The sequence below is a fragment of the Poecilia mexicana genome, unplaced genomic scaffold (genome assembly GCF_051168715.1).
Source record: "Poecilia mexicana isolate PSO_F unplaced genomic scaffold, ASM5116871v1 scaffold_2, whole genome shotgun sequence".
Lineage (NCBI taxonomy): Eukaryota > Metazoa > Chordata > Actinopteri > Cyprinodontiformes > Poeciliidae > Poecilia > Poecilia mexicana.
The window spans coordinates 16,976,152-16,995,677 of NW_028263371.1; the positions used below are offsets into that span (position 1 = coordinate 16,976,152).

General features: G+C 43.4%; 2 long non-coding RNA genes across 2 annotated transcripts; one reads left to right on the forward strand and one right to left on the reverse strand.

The window, feature by feature from the left end:
- The first annotated feature begins 1,405 nt into the window (after nt 1–1,405).
- Nucleotides 1,406–6,657, forward strand: LOC106912373 (uncharacterized). The gene is made up of 4 exons (XR_001416899.2): nt 1,406–1,484; nt 4,341–4,429; nt 4,912–5,029; nt 6,569–6,657. It is a non-coding gene; the product is annotated as an uncharacterized LOC106912373 (long non-coding RNA).
- On the reverse strand, nt 1,938–17,503 carry LOC106911058 (uncharacterized). The gene is made up of 2 exons (XR_015765136.1): nt 13,651–17,503; nt 1,938–5,339 (listed from the first exon to the last, which is right to left on the reverse strand). It is a non-coding gene; the product is annotated as an uncharacterized LOC106911058 (long non-coding RNA).
- Between the last annotated feature and the right edge of the window lie 2,023 nt (nt 17,504–19,526).

Consider the following 19,526-nt stretch of genomic DNA (forward strand, 5'->3'; position numbering starts at 1 on the left):
TCTTCCTGCCCTGGTTTAGGTTTTTGAAAGGCTAAATCCAAAGCACTTCCAGTAGTGGTGAAACAGCAAAATAGGCCAACTCAACCCTTTCTCCACCATAGATTTAGCTTATCGATGTGGGCAGCTGAAACTCTGAGTCGAGTGCTGCTTTTGGGAGGGTTTTCTCTCGGTACTCTAGATGTTACACCAATACAAAACTATAAACCAATTCATGGTAAGTCTAACCTTGTTGGTCCCTGAACATCTTAATAAATGTAATTTTCATCTTTCATAACTTAAATTTGAATTATGGGGTGCTGGTGACTCATTGACACTTTGACCTCATGTACAATTGTCTGAACTGATGATTTTGAAGGTGTTTAAAAACGTTTACAAAGGATTTATCTGTTCTTCTGAGGTCTTCAAAAACTTCCTTGTTGTTCCGACTGTTGGCCGATCCGGTGAGCCATGTCAACAGAAATTTTTATGGTGGCAAAGACAAAATTACAAGCTGCATTGGAAATGGATCACTTGTGAGTAGCTGACTGATGTTGGTGTTTTTAAGTTAAGTTACACTCGTGACCAGGAGCGGATCACATCAAGATCATAAATCAAAGGTCCGACTGTGGCAGAATGTGTTGATAAAACTTCTTATTAATGAACTCAGAATAGAAACGAATCTCCGAGTTTGACGAATACTTCTTCAAGTTAAACGATATTGAAGATCTTTTGTCATTAATGGAATTTGTCAGTATGCAGATAAAATCTTTTTCCATTTGATTGATAAAATATTTATGCACACAGCTTGGACCTTGTGGAGGTTTTATTTATGTGGCCTTCTAGAACAGGATTGTCCAAAGTGTGGTCTGGGAGCCATTTGTGGCCCTTGAAAGGATTTTGTTTGGCCCCAGACAACAAATCAAGAATGGTTAAAAACAAAACAAAAAAAATCCAGAAAACAATCCATGACTCCCCAAAACTGTGGAAATTGCTTTTCTTTTAATAGCAACAGTCTGAAGCCTTTTTTTTTTTTTTTTTTTTTTTGGATCTTTAACAATAAACAAATTTAATATCATGAAATGGTTTATTGTTGTGCAGGTAAAACTACAACTATTTGCCTTTTTACTTTCATTAATTTTATAGTTTAAATTTGGACATGCTTCAGTCCAGAGGCTCAGATAAAATTATTTTTTATCTGTTTATATTTAGGTTTAATATGCAGTGAGATCATTTTTCATTTGAAACACTTTTTCAAACTCGTGTGGAAAAAAATAAAATCCACAACATCCGATTGTTTTGAACAAACCAGGAAAGTTTTCTAATTACACCATCGTTGCTACTTCCATTAAAAACCCCAGAGTCAATCGTGCATCTGATTGGTTGGATGTTAAATCTGATGAATGGCTTTTATATGCTTCCTCATTCCCAGGTCGCCGGCACACAGAGGACAATCCTGCATCTCCTCGCATGTCTTGGGCTCCTCAGCTTCAGTGTTCTTCGTGTGGGTAAGAACACACACATCAGACTCAAACACACACCATGTCAGTGCAACCAGTGGATGTGGAGGGAGGTTTTGTGCTGTATATGATTTGTTAGTGTGTGACCTTCAGAGCTGTAAATGCAGGTAGGGATGCAGCGTGTCTTCTGGAGGCATTATGTGAAGCTTTGCTCTCCAGGTGTGTGTGTGTGTGTGTGTGTGTGTGTGTTGGCTGTGGAGAAGACAGTGCTGTCCCGCTAATAAGGAGCCAGTCTGACAGCAGTCTTGACAACACTCTGACAGACAACAAACCGGCTTTGTGCTGACTTACTGGAATATTTCTGGCTTCTCTTGCTCAGGGTTAACTCCAGGGACACACGGAGGCAACGGTGAATCCGTTTAGATTCTGCACATTCGGAGATTTCTCTCCTGCTCCTCAAATGAATAGTCGCACAAAGAACACCACGAGTCATTCTGCGAGTTTAATTTGAAATATTTTCTCTTTATTGGAATCGTCAGGGTCAGACATATTTCAGTGACAGGATGCAGTGCAATGAAAACATCTTCTGTTTATGCTGCTTATTTTTTAATGCACTTAAGTATTTCAGGTAAGAAAAACAGATTTGATTATCAGACCAAAACAACCCGAGTAAAAACAAAGTGCAGTTTTCAGATGATGATTTCGTCCGTTAAGGGAAAACCGTTATGGAAAATAATTACCCCATAATACTTATCATAACTGGCAATCAGTATTTTAAATTGAGGTGTTGGGTTAAAGAACAAACAGCATGAGACTTTGACTAGTCCAATCCAAACCCTTCATTTTCTCTGGTTTTATTTTTTAGCCATTTACGGCTGAACGTCCTGATGGGCTTCCTGTGACCATCACATGTCTGACTGCAGGCATCGTGTGGTTTTTATGAAATGCCATGATAGATCGCTGTAAGCTAGGCGAAGGACACGCATTGAAAAAGATTTGACTCTTGTCTCATCAGGCCACAGAATATTTGAGAAGCATTTGTCTTCCATTTAGTCAAAGTTTGTTGTTGCTGGAGCCCCTAACCACTCAGCTCTCAGTTTGTCGAGGTCTAGACAGATTTTTCTTTCCGGCTTTGTGGAACTGCCGTCTTCGACGGCTCCTTCAGACTAGCAGCAGCAGCAGTTAGCAAACACCTGGTGGAGCTGCACATCTACTAAGCTTATTACAAGTTACTTCTCAGTGCAACACTTTTAAAAATGTTGTTAAAGGGTTAATATAGGAGCCATGTTGTGATGACTTTCTGAAGGTGGAGGATCAGAAAGAGCAGGGGCTTCTTAAAGAGACAGAGGCCCAATTTTAAAGTGTTCAACTGCGAAGTCAGATTTCTTTTAAGTCATATTTGATATATGCAGCATTTTTATAACAACTAAAGGTAACATAGTTGCTTTGCCATTATGTGCCTGGAAAACACATAACACTGCCACTTTAACATTTGTTGGACAATCTGAAACACTTAAATGTCACAAAACAACAAAAGCAGAATAAATCTTAACAGGGCCAAATACTTTTTGGCAGCACAGAAGATAAATTCTTACCTTATGGAGCAAAGGTGACCTTCATGTCACAGAAGCTTATATTGCTAGCCAGAAACCCAGCAGACAATGTAGCTGTAGAATTGAACCACACAGGAATCTACATTGTATGCCAGGTTCAGGACAAAGCAAATATCTCCCTAGTGTGGCTTCTTGGGCATCCGTCAACACCATTTTTATGAAATGTACCCATTTGTAGCTTAATCAAAGTAGACGGAATTCAATCAGAAGTCAGAAACTTAGAGATGCCAAATGACATTGACAAAACAGGAAGAAGAACAAATGTGATGATGGGCCCTGGTGGAGTTGTGACACCGACAGCATCCCGTCACTGAACGGGTCCCCGAAATCACAGCCGGTGGTGGAGCGGGAACGCGCCACGGGCCGACGGAGGAAGAACTTTGGACCGGGAAGCGGGCGGAGCCGTCAGAGACCCAGTAGCCAGATGTAGCTGCTGATTGCTACACAGGATCTACACTGCCTACTGAGCAGCTGACAGTCACCAGAGAGCCAAGAAGCAGCAGACGGGAGTCGGCACACTTCTGCGGACGCCATCTGAGAACAGAGCGAACACTTCCGTTATTAACTCCCACCCAAAAAAAAATAACAAACAAAAAAAAAACAATCAAAATATTCTGGGCAACAAAGATGAGAGTCATTGATGAACAGGCGGGGGTGGGAGAAGGGGACAAGCAGATCAAGCAGAAAGAAGAAGAGCAGCCTGAGGGAGGGGAAGGATATGGGAGATTATCTGCTGACGAACATCTCCAAGCTTGGCATTATCAGTGGCAGATTCCTGTCATTCTTTCCCATTAGCCCTGAGGCACGGCAGGCGGAGGCCGCACTGTGTCGGCTCCAGCCCCGGCCCTGACACGTAACGGGAACACCAACTCCGTCCCAATAACACTGACCCTCTGCACACGACGTCACGCCACGGCTTGCTCATATGGACTTAAAGCTTTATCATGACGCTTTGTGGTAAAATTGTGTTAACAATAAAAGTGACCGTAAGAACCGTATAGCTGCTCTTGAAAAACATACCTATTTGTAAAACACTTCTGAAGGACACCAGTCATGTATGTAGAAAATGTATTGGTAATAATAACAAAGGGGTTTTCAAACATCATTAATCGTAATTTATTGTGACGACAAATCAAAATCTTATCAAGACATGAAATTTATCCCGATAAACGATACGATAAACCCACTCTTAAGAACTTCGCCCGCTAGGATGCTATGTGGTCTGCTGCACAAACAGATAATGATGCAAACCAAACTTGTCATTTTGTTGCATAACTTTTAATGAGGAAAGAAGTCATGATGGACGGGCAGCTGCTGTCAATCCAATGGACTAGCAGCCCTTGGCATATTTGTGGACTTGCAGTCGACGCTTTATACCAGGTAAGAAGATTAACGTTCATGTACTTCATAAGTAAGACTAGCAAGATACAATCAAATATTGCACTATGGAGAATGTAGGAGTTGAATCATTAGTAATCACATAGAAAATGCCCCAGCATTATGCAGCCTAGCATGTTCTGGTGTAAAAGGAAACGCAGTTTATGACATAGTGATATGGGTCAGTTTCTAAGCCAGCTATTTCCAACTGTTGTGAGCCACTTCCACAAAAGATTAGCTAAACAAGTACAAGCCATGGCTATACTGGCAGAAACCACTTGGGTAGACGGCGTCCGTCATGGCGCCTCAACGTGTTTAAGTGACGTTGCTGCAAAGAGTCAATCGGTGTCGCAAAGGGAGCGGAGACTGAGGAGGCATCCTGGCCGTCTCAGCCTCTCTGCATACCTGAAGCCCCATGACCCTACCAATCAAACAATCCTCCACCAGCTGATGGTCACTTGACTCCAATTTCTTTTAATTAACAGAACTGTGCTGCCTTCCCTTCGCCTTCCCCCCACGGCCTACAGTCCAGCCTCTCCCGTCACCATTCACGCCGCGTCTCTCCGCGTTTCTACGCCGGCAGCAGAGATGTCTCACGCTCAGGTTTGAGGTTGCATCATTTGTCTTTCCCCAGCAGTTGACATATCTGTGATAAAATGCAAGTTCTCCCACTGAGGCTTTGTACCGAGGGATTTGAAGAGGTGTAAAAGGATGTGGCCTGGGGCTCTGTTCTTTGCTGGAGGGAACGCAGTTTTTCTTTAGAAAAAAAAAGTTGGTGGGAAGGGAAGTGTGGGGGAAGAAAGTGGTGAAGTTAAAAAAAAAAAAAAAAAAAGGTTACCTTTCTTGGAAACTGCTGCGGGTCACATGGATGTTCGGTTATATTTTCGGAAAAGTCGTTGCAGAAGTGGCCTCCCTGTAAAACAGAAAAGAAAGACTTTAGACTCCACTCAGACATGAGGTTACAGTACATACACTGTAAAAGAACAAACCCATAAAGACAGCTGCATTCAGGTTTGAAGTAGCAGCTCCAAACCAGTGAGCATGTGTAAGTTCCCAGGACTGCAGATAAGGTCATATAGTCTTATCTACGTCTTTTTTCCACTCTTTGGTGATGCTGCAGCCGCCACAAAGCAGAGAGGTCCACAGTGCAAACCAGAGGTGGACCACCAGAACATCCAGGAGGCAAAAAGGTCCACACTGCTGAGGCCATCAACACTCCACAGAAATTTAGCAGTATTTCAGCCAAAACTAATTGTCTTTGTTTTTTATTGTAAAGCTTTTGCAAATCATAAAGTGTTTAATAGATCAGTTTAGAACAGACCAGTCAAAATATATAACATTATACATCTCAAAAGGCGTTTATGCAGGTTTTACATATTGTGGTATTCTATATTTTGAAGTTGACGTATTTAAATGTTGTCCAGTGTGAATGGTACAAGTTCTAGGCGCTGTTGTGTCAATGTTTGAGACTCTTATTTTGAAGCCAAAACGGAAGTAGCTCCTGGGTTAACCCTGCTGTACATGACTGATGAAATGTTTTTATCACACTTGCTGACAAGACTATTACTAAAGCACTGAAGGAGATTCTTCATAAAACTAAAAAAATTACAGAAAACCGGCGTCAGCAGCGTCTTCTTCATCAGACTGCTGTACAACAGGAGCGTTTCCAGAACAACTACAGGAAGTCCGGCCTGCCCACTGGCATCAACTTCTCTGACAACGCTTTGAAGGAAATGCGTATTTTTGAATCCGATTGAGAGGCATTCACTGCTTTTAAATCCAACTTCAGGCAGCATGTCTGGTACTTATTAGAAAAAGAAATCGACTTCACCCAAATACTTTGTAAGCATTTTGAAATGAACGCAGTTCGTCTTAGCTGTTAGCTGCTAAAGCTCCTGATATGAAGCCGTTGCTGTTAGCCATGCATGAAACCAGCAATAGAAGGACTGGTGTGACTGAGATGAGGACGGTCACAAGATTCCTTCAAAGGTTTGCAATTTGTGCCCTTTTATTTTTACTTTCCTCAAAAATATTGCAAACATATTGCCTTATCGTCTTGTATCGTCTAAAATCCTAAGTTCTATCTCTAGCGTACACCAATCAGATTTTTTTTTTTTTTTTACTGAAGCATTTTATTTGCAGGACAAAGCTTGAGTTGGAGACATAACAGGAAAACTGGAAGCACAAGGTAACCAGGGTTTCCAACTGCAGCAACCAAAGACCAATCAGACGAGGATCCGGACCGCGGGGCGCAGCGTTGCAACACGACCGCGCTGGTCATCGACACCGCAAAGGGAAACTGCAACCCCCAGCCTCCCACGCCCCCCACCCCCCCTCAGGATACCAGCAACAGTCAAGCAGCTCGAACTTCAGAAAAAAACAAAGTTGCACCGGTTGAGGAAGGGTGTGTGTGTGTGTGTGGGTGGGAAGGGTGGTGGGGGTTACGGGGGTTGCTAGCGTGGGTGAGGAGGGGCGAGGCCAGGCGTGTCATTCCATTCCTACTTGAGCTGGGCACTGCTATTCCTAGAGTGTGGTTACATGGCAGTTGATGTGGGTTTCCTCTTAGTTGCCTCGAAGATGACTGGGCCTGACCACATCCACATTGACACACACACACCAGCAACACATTCACAAAGTGACAACTGTGTGTGCACATGCAGCACATACACACCACACAAACTTTCAAGGAGAGGACAAAGAGGAACTGAATCATTGCCATGAATGTAAGGGGCGGGGGGAAGCGAGGTGACCATTCTTAAAAGTTTGTGTCTGTGTGTGTATGTGCACTGTAAGTTCACTTCTGCTGCAAACCGTTTGTGTACATGTGCTGCTTGTTGCTCAAGTGTGTGTGTGTATGTGCGTGTGTGTGTGTGTGTGTGTGTGTGTGTGTGTGAGCTGGGTGTGGATGCATTCCCTGTCGCTCCACGTCCTGAGCGCGCTCAGCCTGCTCCGCGCTCCATCTTTAAGGTTTCCTTCGGCTGCAGCTCGGCGCTCGTTATCTATCAAAAACCTACAGTGCCGGAGCACGTTTGTGAATAAAGAAAAAGGATCCAAAAATAGGTCTGGAGGATGACTGGAGTTCTTCCTCTTCCTCTTCCCTTTCTGCACTCACTGAAAGACAACTTTGTTACTTTCAGTGGCAGCGGTTAGCGTCTTCTTGCAATTTTCTTATAAAAAAAAAAGAGAGACAACTTTAAGACCAAAGTGTGTCCACTTTTTGAAGCAGAACTGGTATTAAAGTGAATAATCAAAATTGTCCTAGACCAAAATGTTTTGGTGGTTTTTTTCCCATAGAGATGCTTCTTCTAGGTGATAAGATGCAGTGAGCCCCGGGTGCTTCCTGCCAATAAAGCAGTAACCAGTCAATCGGGTGCACAGACCCCAGCAGACCCCAGACTGAGAGTCTCAGTTGGACGTGATTGTGAGTAAAAACTCTCAACCCAAACGGAGAGAGAAAACCAACAGCTTTTTATCAATGCTGATCCGTTTCCGCCAGAAAGACCGGTGGAAGTCCCTTATCGCCCCTTCAGGCTTTACATGTCAGGCGCTCTTAAATGGCTCCCCTGGGTTGCTGCTTGATGGCTTTCACTCAATTATCGTACTGACTTCAGGGTTAAAGCGTAGCGAGCGAAAGACCTTCTCCAGAGAGAGCTCCAGCTCCAGAGGAGGAGAGCGATGTCTGCGGGCTCTTCCAGGAGGCTGGACTGATGGGAAAGAGCTGGCGAAAAGAGCGAGGAAAGCGAACTCCCTCCTCGAGCTGCTTTACGAGGGCCTGGCAGAAGTGCTGAGGAAAGAAAAGAGGTGCAGCAAGAGGACGGAGGGGTGTCCGTTTGAGAAGGGATAGAGAGATGAAAAGTGTCCTTTTGTCCAACGTTGGGGGAAAAGAGGCACTTTGCCTCTGTTGGGTCACAGGGTTTACGGAGAACTAGGACTGCACCCTGGCACACGTGGCTATAAATCTGCTTCATTAGTCCCAACAAGCAGCAATGTGGAGTCTAGAGTTTTATAATGTGAGCTCTGGCTGGGAGAGCAACAACCTGACCGCTAATATCTCAGATCTTAACGCCAACAGTTAAGAAACGGGACAATGGCAGCAGGGAGAGTTTCTTAGGTAACTTCCCAAGAGTTTGACACTTGATTGAATGAACCTGCTAATCTGCTTCAGCATCAGACTGATCTTGTGCAATAGTCCCAATTCCTTTCTGACGTCTTCCTACACCAGCCACTTTGAATAATCAGCCAAGCTGAGTCATTGTGTGAACTGATTACCTTCGGAAAACAAAAGGAACACCTTAAAAACGTAGCTCTGCAGGCCTTGCCCATTGATCCTGGTTTTCCATGACGTGCATCCGTCTCCACTACCTTTTCCTCTCACACACACACACACAACTACGCGCATTCGTGTTGGTTTATACACACACGCAGAAAAAAGACTGCCACTTATTGGAATTCAGTGTGGGGCCCAGGTAGGGGAAGCTCTGCCCATATATGAGCAAAGGAGGAAGAAGGCCAGGTGTGTGTGGTTTGAACACCGTTGGAACGACTGTTCTAGAGAACACACACACCCGGGCGCACACGCGCACACACACAGGAAAAAGCCCATTCACAGAAAGTACAGAGAAGACACATGCATACCGAGGCTGGAGCCAGCTCCTCCTGTTGTGCACGTTCAGCATTCAGTCCTGTGACGTGAAAGTCATGCCACTAAGCCTTAACTCTACGATCTAGCGGAGAATGACAGACTTGTTGCTATATAAACAAAGGGAGTCATGTGAAAAGGAAAGTGGGGAAAGAGGGAATGAGTCAAGTCATAGTGAAGACTTCTTAACCTAGTTTTTGTTACATAACTCCACCAGCATTGGAGGATGCTATGTCGCAATGTCTCACTGCCAGCCGGAGGTTTAGGCTGGATAGGGGTGACTTGCGGTCTAACTTCCCTCAGCCTTTCCCACCTTCAGGAAACGTGTGCGTCTGCCACCCTCCGCTGTGGAGTAAGACGGCCGGTCATGACGGGAAGCCCTGAAGCAAAGTCCTATTCTGCCAGTCTGACCACGAACACTCAACGTCTGCTCCCTTTCACCCACAGCACTTTTCTGCACCTCAGAAAACGTAATGTTACTTTTCTAAAAATAAAAAAGTACCCCAACCCAAGATCACAGAGGTACAACTGCTCAACTTCGGTTTGTCAGAGCAAACACTGTCCATGAAACCAATATCACTACTTATATCAAGACAAAGTAAAATCCTCTAACGTACAGCTGATACATGTTAATATATGTAAATTTTTGACAATAATTAACTTCCCATGTGATAAACCTTATGATCCTGCCTTTCAGTCCAACCTGATTTTTACTGCCGCCTGCTAAAAACCAAGGCTAATTGCTGGTGTTTTATTTGTTTTCCACTACCTAATTACTTTATTCAGGTGAGTCAGGTTTAGGTTCACATCCAGAACATGTTAATTTCTTTCTGAATAGGTCAACCAGCACACCGCTTATCTATTTCAGAGGCAAGTAGATGGCTATAGTTAGACTAACCAACTATGGTCTTACAGCATCATCTTACTGTATTCCCTACTGATCAGTTAAACTTAAACCCCTCACACTGTTTGGCATAATCTGGTTGGAGCTCTACATGTTGGTGCCATGCCTGGAATAACCTTTATATATTTGGGTAGCAGCTAAAGCTTCTGCTTTTGACTGAACAACATTAGTGTTGCAGTGTCTGCATACATAAACACGGCTACTTCAACAGACCCATCTCTGTTAGCAAGCATTTTCCACCGTACTTTTGCTTTTTGAAACACAGAGTAATGCAGCAGAAACCTTCCCCCACTTGTTGCTGAAAGGAGGTTGCATCAGAAATCTGCCATTTACAAGAGAGACAAATTCATCGGTTTGGGGAACTCTCAGATCGTGCGGACACTGACTCCTGGAGCCGAAATTAAGACACTGCTATCCAACATTCTTACAAAATAAAAGCTGTAGTTTTAAAACTACAGTTGGGAAGCTCTGACCAGCATGTCTGTTTGGCACCAATAAACTACACGACCCTGTCCTACTGATTCCACTTAAAGTTAAGAACGCCGGAAAGGTATAATGATGCAATAATCGCCTAAAATGAACAGACTGAGCTTTAGCAACATGTCATTTTGGTTTTGCAGTGTATGGCAGTGAATAAGATCATATTATTAATATTATGATGTACTCAGGTGTCATATTCATATTTGTTTTAATTTTTTGTGCAACACCTTGAAAACTGGTAGTTTTTTTTTACTCAAGGTTGCGTTCCTATGATAATCTGCTAGATGCTCATGGATAATTTAAACATGCTAGCAGATTATCTAAAATAATTTCCAATCTGTAATGGCAAATTAAAAAACACTCCAGGGTTATGCTGGTTGTTGCTCTTGTCTAGTCTTAAATAGAGTGGGATAAAACATCAAATAGCATTAACTGACCTCATATAAGAAGTGTCCCAAAGTGCAAACACAAAAAGCTGCTATGCAAGGCTAAACACGGCTACTTCAATAGACCCATCTCTGTTAGCAAGCATTCTGCATGCTAACAGAAAGCTTGACCACTTGGATGGCCTTTCCCAATCCGTTTTGACTGATTTTAGTCACCAGGATGTGAAAGTAATGAGAAAAATGTGGGTTGCCTAATTATTACAATACTCAATGATAATATAACAATGCCATGTGTTCGAGAGAGTCTCATCATTCTTCATAGACCGCCATTTTGAACTATGCAAGAACATGATTAAAGTCCACTGAAGCCTTTTCACAAGATGAACTAAGAACTTTCTTGCATGGTATTGCTGTTACTCGCAGTTTTACTGACTTTAGTTCACATAAGATTACATAAACCCTTCAGCTTCAGAGTAGCTACCAAGGGCTAGCTTTGTTCAACTATCAACAGTCTGAGCCAAGAACTGGTTATAAAGTCAATACAGAGTGGCAATGTTTATAGTTTTGCTTATTTAGAATTAATTTTGTTTCCTAGGTTTGATTGTCAAAGCAGTCTTATTACCTTTAAAAGGCCACCTTGTGAGTAGCAAGCTATGGCTAGCTAAGACTAGCTTCATTCGTTTATTGAAAGTCTGAGCAAAAAACGGGTTAAAAAGTCAATTCATTTATCACTTATCATTTTGCTTATTTGGTACAAATTGTGTTTCTTAAATTTTATTTTCAAAAAGATCTTTAACTTAGAAGGTCACTTCTAAATAGCTAGCTGGAGCTAGCTTTGTTCACAGTTGACAGTCTGAGCAGAAACTGGCTACAAAGTCAGTACAGAACAGCAATATTCATTGTTTTGCTAATTTGCTAGAAATAGAAACCCTAACTTGTGACAATCAAGTTTAGAAAATACTGAACTTCTAAAGTCTTATTTACTTTAGAAGGTCTCTTTTCCTTAATGTTGGATCATGGCAGTATCTCGCTGTGTCTTCAGTTGTTGGGAAAATAAATGTTACTGACATGGGTAACTCCAGGTGATAACTATGACATGGAACCTGCTCAAGAAGACAAAAGACACACATCCATCTGCTCCCACATACAGTAATGACTTCACCTATGACAGGTCAACCATGTCACACACCATGTACAGTAGATGTCCAACTTTTAAATTGTTGTCTGCACATTTTCAAATAAGAACAATGAACAATTCTCACAGAAACACCTATGCATTGTTTCAGAGTGCAGAGCAACTTTACCTGGTGTGTAACAGAAGCAAAGTTTACCTAAATTACTTCCTGCCAAGAAAACCAGGTCAGGGTTCACTGTGTAGGCAGTTTGACAAGACAAAGGGGCAGATTCCACGCTAATCTTCAGAGGAATGTAATCTCCTCCATCAAGATACCAGTGATGCATCTCGCCGCCAATCTGCCCCCAATGACAATCGCACCGGAACCTTTCCCAGATAAGCTCTCGTGGATCCTTGCACTCGGGCGTGACAATTCCTTATCACCACTCCCCACACTCTTTCTCCGCCTCTTTCCCTCTACCGCACCTCTCGGAACAATAAACTACAGAGTTGTGTGTTCTGGAGGACTACACCCCCCCCCCTGCCCTCCCCACGGTGACCCTGGGGAGATTAGGGGCAAAACGAGACTGCGGACATGTCTTGTCGGAGCACGAGGAGTGGCTGTGAAAAAGGCGCAGGGTGTGCATGCATGTGTGGCCGTAGGCTGGGCTGTTGGCAGCGGCTCACGTGGTTTTGGAGGGCCTGGTTGATTTATGACCACAGACACACACACACACATGAAAAAAAACACACTGATACATCAAAAGTCTTAGTCAGAAAGAGTGGGAGATAATCTGAAGGACAACAGCTGGGAAGACGCATGAGAGACCAACACACAAGAACCACTGCTCGACTTGTGACTCAGCCCATCTCAGGAAAACATGTCATTCGGAACCACTGGCTCTGATTCACACAACTCCTTAAAGACACATTCCCACACTACTACCCAAAGACAGAAGGGTTTTTTAGAGTCAGAGAGACAGCGGAGACTCGTCTAAACCCTGAATCCTGGCTCACCGGTTGTAACGTCAGGCTCAACCAATCACATCAGCCGCCCGCAGTGTCCATTCATAAAGAAGTTAAACAGCAGCGTCCACACTGTGACATAGTATCCCCACCCACCTGCGTGCTCAGTTCATTCATGCTGTCTGCTGCTGCCGAGCAGACGGACTGGACAGTGCTATCTGTGTCAAAGGAAAAGGGGGGTGGGGAGAACCGAAAGGCAGTCAGAGGAAGTAGAGCCTCAGCATGAAGAAAATAACTTATTAACAGCTAATCACTTAGCATCAGGCACTGATAAATGAGACTACTGTATACCAAACGCCGCTTCCTGCGGACTCCGAGGAAGAGGCAGAAGAATGAACCATGTAGCTATGATTCACGCTTCCCTAATGCGATCGCAATGTGGCCCAAATGACCGGTTTGGACTTCAGGACCAAGCTCAAACTGATCTCACACACACAGGCGTTTTAAAAAACGAAAACTGGTCACACACAATTCAAAAGCTCATTCAGGCATTTCCTCTACTTCACCCAACACTGTCTGCCACAGCCTCCTGTTCTTTCTCTCAGCCTATGAAGGGTCTGGGAACCGTTTCTCAAACCTTAACATCCAACATATGATACCCATCAGCAGCAGCAGCAGCAGCTCTTTTTTTTCTGGAAGTCTTTTGCTTTTTTTTTTTCTCCTTTTTTCACTTACCGTCTGGGTGGGAGTTTCCTCCTGGTGCTGACTTTGGAATGAGGGAACCCCCCTCAAATGCCCCCCAGCTCCTCATCCTCCCTCCAATCTCGGTGTCTCTGGGTGTTCTTCGCTCTTCCTGAAGGGATCCTTGCGTCTTTAACCCTGCTTGCCTCCAGCACACACAGAGACGAAGGAGAGCGAGCGAGAGAGAGACCCACTATTGGGTAACAACTTCTCACCCACGTCACTGTCTGTAACTGTGACGGCAAGTTGCACGAAACTTCACTCGTAACTCCCTAAAAGATTTCATCCACATTCTTTTTTTCCTGTCATTTCCTCCTCCCGCTTGCATTCTTCTGAGTGTAATCAGTAACAGACTTAAAGTGACAGCGGCAGTCCGCTGCATAACCGGCTCTCACTTTCTATCTCCCTCCCTCTCTCTCTCTCTCTCTCTCCGTCTTGCGCACACACTTTTTCTCACAGTTTGCGAGGCTCCCTCTGGGCTAAAGGTGCTTTCCCAGAGCTCTGGAGACACCACAGCCGTTAAACTCCCTACAAGCCCCGGCCAGAGTTGCACTATCACATGTTTCACAGTGCTCTCCCTTTCTCTTCCTCTCACCCTCCCTCCCATAAACCCTCCCACCCCTGCAACCAAATGAAAAGTACTGTCTGACTGACTGACACCGTCCAGCTCTCACACACACAAGTCCGACAGCGCTCTCTCTTATAGCTGCACCGTTGGGGGGAGGAGGGCTGAGCCTAACGCGGAGGGCAGTCTCTCCTTACAGAGCACTTGGTTGAGGTTAGGAAGAGGACAGGACCATTCAGAAAAAACGACAGTAAGAGGAAGGAGGAGGGGGGCAGAGGGAGGTGGAGTAAATGTGCATGGGTGTGCATGCCTTGTGTCTTAAAAGAAAAAAAGGAAACTCCTCCTGCTAGAAGTCTGGGGCATCTTTACAAGGAGTTGACCAATCTTTAGAAGAAGGAGGCAGAAGGGTCTATATGACTTCCAGACTCAGCAACATAAACAAACGCTCTTATGTGCATCACGTCTGGTTCCTTCGTCGATTACATAGACCACAAAGAGAATGTACCCAGGTTGTCAAGAATGGACTGCCTCATAAGCAAGTGAGAAACCTCATTGAAACCACAGGTTTTTTCAAAGAAAGTACCTAAGAATTCAAGCAGTTCCTCTTGACTCTTTGCAGTGACCTTAACTTACCCCTCCGCCCCCACAGTCCTCAGTTCACCCACGACCGCAATCCAGGTTCTTACCTACATCCTGCCTTTTCGCCCCGATTCTATTCCCCCATGCCATGTTCGCCAGCCACACCCGCGGGTGGCGGTCCCACCCTGCCCCGCCGTTTTACACCCTCCTCCCTGCTGGCGCGGGACGCAAAACTAGGGCAGGGCAGCAGCGTTCAATGGCAAGCTTGAACTTAAGGAATCGCATAACTGATTTGTTACTCACAAGAGGCCATGTGACTCACCAAAGGACACGCTGCGCCCCTGTTACGCTCCCATTACACACATTGTGGTGGGCAAACACAAAGTTACACACCAGCGTTTTAGTGGAGAGAGATTCCGGCCTTTGTCAGGCTCCGTTCGGATCTATTTAAATAACTTCTGTGAGTCATGTAGCAAGTGGAATTGAGCAATATTTGACCTATATACACATGTTGCTATTCTGCATTGTCACTCCTGAGGGCAATCATTAGGGTCAAAGGTTCTCTAAAAATAATCCGACCGAACACCAAATGCTTTCTTAAGTCTTCAATCAAGAGTCTATCCCAGAGACTCCTAACGTTAGGAAACACAGTGATCTTATTAACCCAGAATGAGGCAACAAGCCAAACTGAGAAGTTCACAATTTTATTATTCAGTGTACAAAAGAAAAGATTGAGATGAAACTCTATGTAGACGACATTTGTCTACTATTATGACCTCTAAGCTGATCTTAACTACAGTGGTTTGTTGATGCTGTTTTTCTTTTTTTCCATCAATGATGACAATAAAATAAGTCTAGCTCATCAAACAAATTAAATTACAAACTTTATAAATACCTAAAGTTTAACATTCTGAACACTTGAGTACAAATTATTTAACTGAGTTTTTTATCTGTGTATTTGCCAAATCATTGAACAAATGTTGATTTTGACACACGAAAGAGGAAATTTAATTAATCTGTTTTAAAATTTAAGTCAAATATGGGTGGGATTGTTCTACATGAAATGCAGTTTGTAAGCTTTGATATCTTAATTTTCCTTACAGATATTAAAAGCACAGAGTGTCGACACCTGGGAGACCTTTTTCACATCTTAACCAGAACTAGCAGGTCCAGTTGAACATCCTGACTTAAGACGAGTGATTCCCTTTTCTGATTTTTCAATCAGAGACTCCAAACCCAAAACGATTAACGAGTCAGATTAAAAGTTTATCAAAGAGAAGGAACATCATTTATGAATAAATCAAGGAGTTCATGTTTCACAAAGTCCGACATTTATCTTTAAGATTTTGGAAAAAAATCTGGAAATTCTTTGTCCGCATTGGTTTTTCCCCCCCTGATGTATCCAGACCTTGATAATGCTAAGACCCAATTTGAGCTTTTCAACACTGTAACGACCGTAGACTGTGGTCCTCGGCGGCGTTCGCCGTCAGATGTATCGACAGATGGATGTGGATTCGTTCTGTCTGGAGAGGGAGTGAGCTGGTCTGAGTGATTCACAGAAAATGAATGGTTATAAAGTCAAGCACTAAGCATTCTTGATGAATCAGAGCCTAAGTGACTCCAGACATGCTGACGGACAGCAACACTTCGGCGCTGAAATTCTAACTCAGCTAGCAGAAACCAGTTGAGCTTCAGTCACATTTCTAAAAAAAATAAAAAGTCTCCAGATAACTACAGACCCTTTAAAACTTGTTGTGGCGGTTAATCTGCGACACATGAATTTAAGATTTCTTGTGCTGAATTCCTCTGAACCGAAACAATCACGTTATATTTCTGCAGGGACTGGATCAGCCTTTCCTTTCTAACTACGACGCTTTCTACACCGGTAAGCTTTTAGCAGCTAGCATGAAAACTATTTAAAAAGCTGCAAATAGGAGTTGAAAACCTCTGAACGTTGCATTACAATTGCTGCCATGTTTTGATGCGATCGTTAAGAAATGTTTAAGAAAAGCATCGCCTGTTCTCGGGAAAAGTTCTTGGGCTAGCTGAAGTGAGCGGTTAGCTTAGCCATTCGTAATTAGCACTTCGTTCATCCCTTTAATGCTACAGGCGCAGCAACAACTGGAGGGAGAGAAAACTGCAGCGGCTGAGAGCGTTTGGAACGCCGTGAGCTGAGCGCATCACAACTCGGTGGCCATTTGAGTGAAAAACATTTAGACGACAGGGCGGCGCGCGGCGCAGAGGCTGAACGGGCGCCGCATACGCGGAGGCCATTAGCCCTCAAAGAAGCCGTAAAGTTTAATTGCATTTATGCCCTTTTTATGTCTATTCAACTGCCGTTTTAGGTATTTAATAAGGGTGTAACGAGATCCTGGGATATTGAAACACCACAATGTTTCTTGTTAAAGTGAAGTATGACTTCGCAGCAGCGACGTGCGGTGAGATTCCTGACTGGTGAGACATTCCTCCAGGGTCAGACGTACAAAATCCAGTACAGAAGTGAATCCTATAATCATAGCTTTTTAGTCACTAGTTGTGTTTTAATTATTTGTAACTATATGTCCTCTGTATTTAATTACAAATATATACAAGCGTGGACAGGGTGATAGTTTTGCACTGTCATACATTCAGAAAAGTGACAATTATCCACTTAAAAAAATCATTAATTTATCTGAATAGATTTGAAGAAGTTCAACTTTAAGTGAACGCTATTGATTTAATGATGTGATATTAAATCAATATTGTTGACGTTAGTGATAAAATAGACAAATTCAACTTAGTAATTTTCAGCTGATGGTATTTATGCAGAAATAAGTAATTACACAATTACAACTTTTACGAAATCAACATAGTAACACACCAAACTACATTTTTTTGTATGAAGTAATAATTTTGTAAATGTTAATTTGGATTATTTGTTTACATAACCTTCAGAAGTTAGATGACTGACATCATAGGAAACGTCACTCAATATCTGTGATGTCACTACTGAAAACTTTTTTAAAAAGTTAGTCATTCATTTTAACCTGTAATGTTAAAATAATCTTACGTATAACCAGAGGTCAACGTCTAACTTTTAAAAAAGTTTTGTTGGCTCTAGTGGCCTTTATTTGAAAGTATTTTTGACAAGAGATGAGCAGCAAATATCGTCAGGCTGGGAATCGAACCTGTGACCTGTGAGGACTAAGTCCTCCATACGTGGGTTGTGCTTTGCCCCCTGCGCCACCGCAGCACCCACCTCTAACTTAAATTATCCTCATTTTTCAGATATTTCAGCATTTACACCATACAGTAGTTTGAACTTTGCGTTTCCTTCGCATGTGACATTTTGAAAAATCTGGAGCACAATGCTCGTATGACCCATCGACCTCGCTTTGATACGAATCGGTGAGCATCGCTATGTTGGTCCCTAAAAAGTGAATTTGCTCAGAAACTAAGGAGTGGACCAGTTTTAGTCTGTGACTCAGTCTATTGTGGGCAAAAGGCTCGAACACTGCGTGCTCGCATTCTCTGGGTGGATACCAGGGCGGAGATGTGTTTCAACACACACGCACGACACAGGCGGGGGCCTTTCCTTCATGTTGTCACACCCACGCGCGCACACACACAATGGAGACTGCGGTGGAAAGGAAGCTGGGGATTCCTGAGATTCCTGTGAACAAAAAGGTGTGAACTCAGGCAGCCGGGCCGGCTGGGAATCCCACCAGGTCGGCTTGAGGGGGCAGTTTATTAGCTGACCATAGAGTCACCGGTGACACACACACACACACAGATGAAAGAGATGATGTCAAGGAATTATAAAGGCAGGAAAGCGTAGAAGACAGAGCAGAGGCCGGATTCCTTAAAGTGCAAGAATTACCATACGCCAATCAATCGTGAGGCTGGGTGTGAAACTGAGAAGATTTGAAGACAGCAAGTGTCCTCTGGTGTGTGTGCGTGTGTGTGCGAGTTTTTTTAACCTTTCTCAACCACCTATTGTCTTAGCTGCAGCGGTTTCATTAGATCTATCCAAGTAAACATTGTTGGAGAGATTGTGGGAGTCGCTGTGAGGGGGATACAGAAACACAAGCACTGACATTCTGCAGTAAATTTCCACGCCATTGTTAGGTAACACAGTGAAGCGTCAGGAAATAAATCACATGAAGGCATAATGGATTTCTCTCATGAGTGAGACTGATTGGCTTTAAAAAAAACAAAACACTGCTTTGTATTTCCACAGGCGTGATGTTAGATGTAAAATTTCAGAGATTGCATACATTTTTTTAAAGGGGTAGCCACATAGAATCATCTTATTTATTTCAACCAATTATGTAAAATGCTGCAAATATCAAATATGACTTCATAGATTTTGAAATTGGGGCTCTGTCTCTTTAAGAAGCTCCTGCTCTTTCTTAAACTCTGCCTTCAAGAAGTCATCGCAACATGGCTCCTCCTTTAAACTTCAGCAATATATTTTCACAGTGTTGTTCTGAGAAGCAGCTCCTATAATGAGCTCAGCTGATGTTCAGCTCCACCAGGTGTTTGCTAATTGCTGCTGGCTAGTCTGAAGGAGCTCAGTTGTGGAGTGGCAGGGCCGGGAGGGAACATGGAAGCTTGGAAGTTGCAGCTTCTAGGCGGAGCTTTGTCCTCGGAGGCGGAGCTAGGTCCAACCGGGCGTTCTGCACAATAATTGGTTGCCATGGGAGATTAAAAGGATTTCTCAATCAAAGCAAAACTCCACGTATGT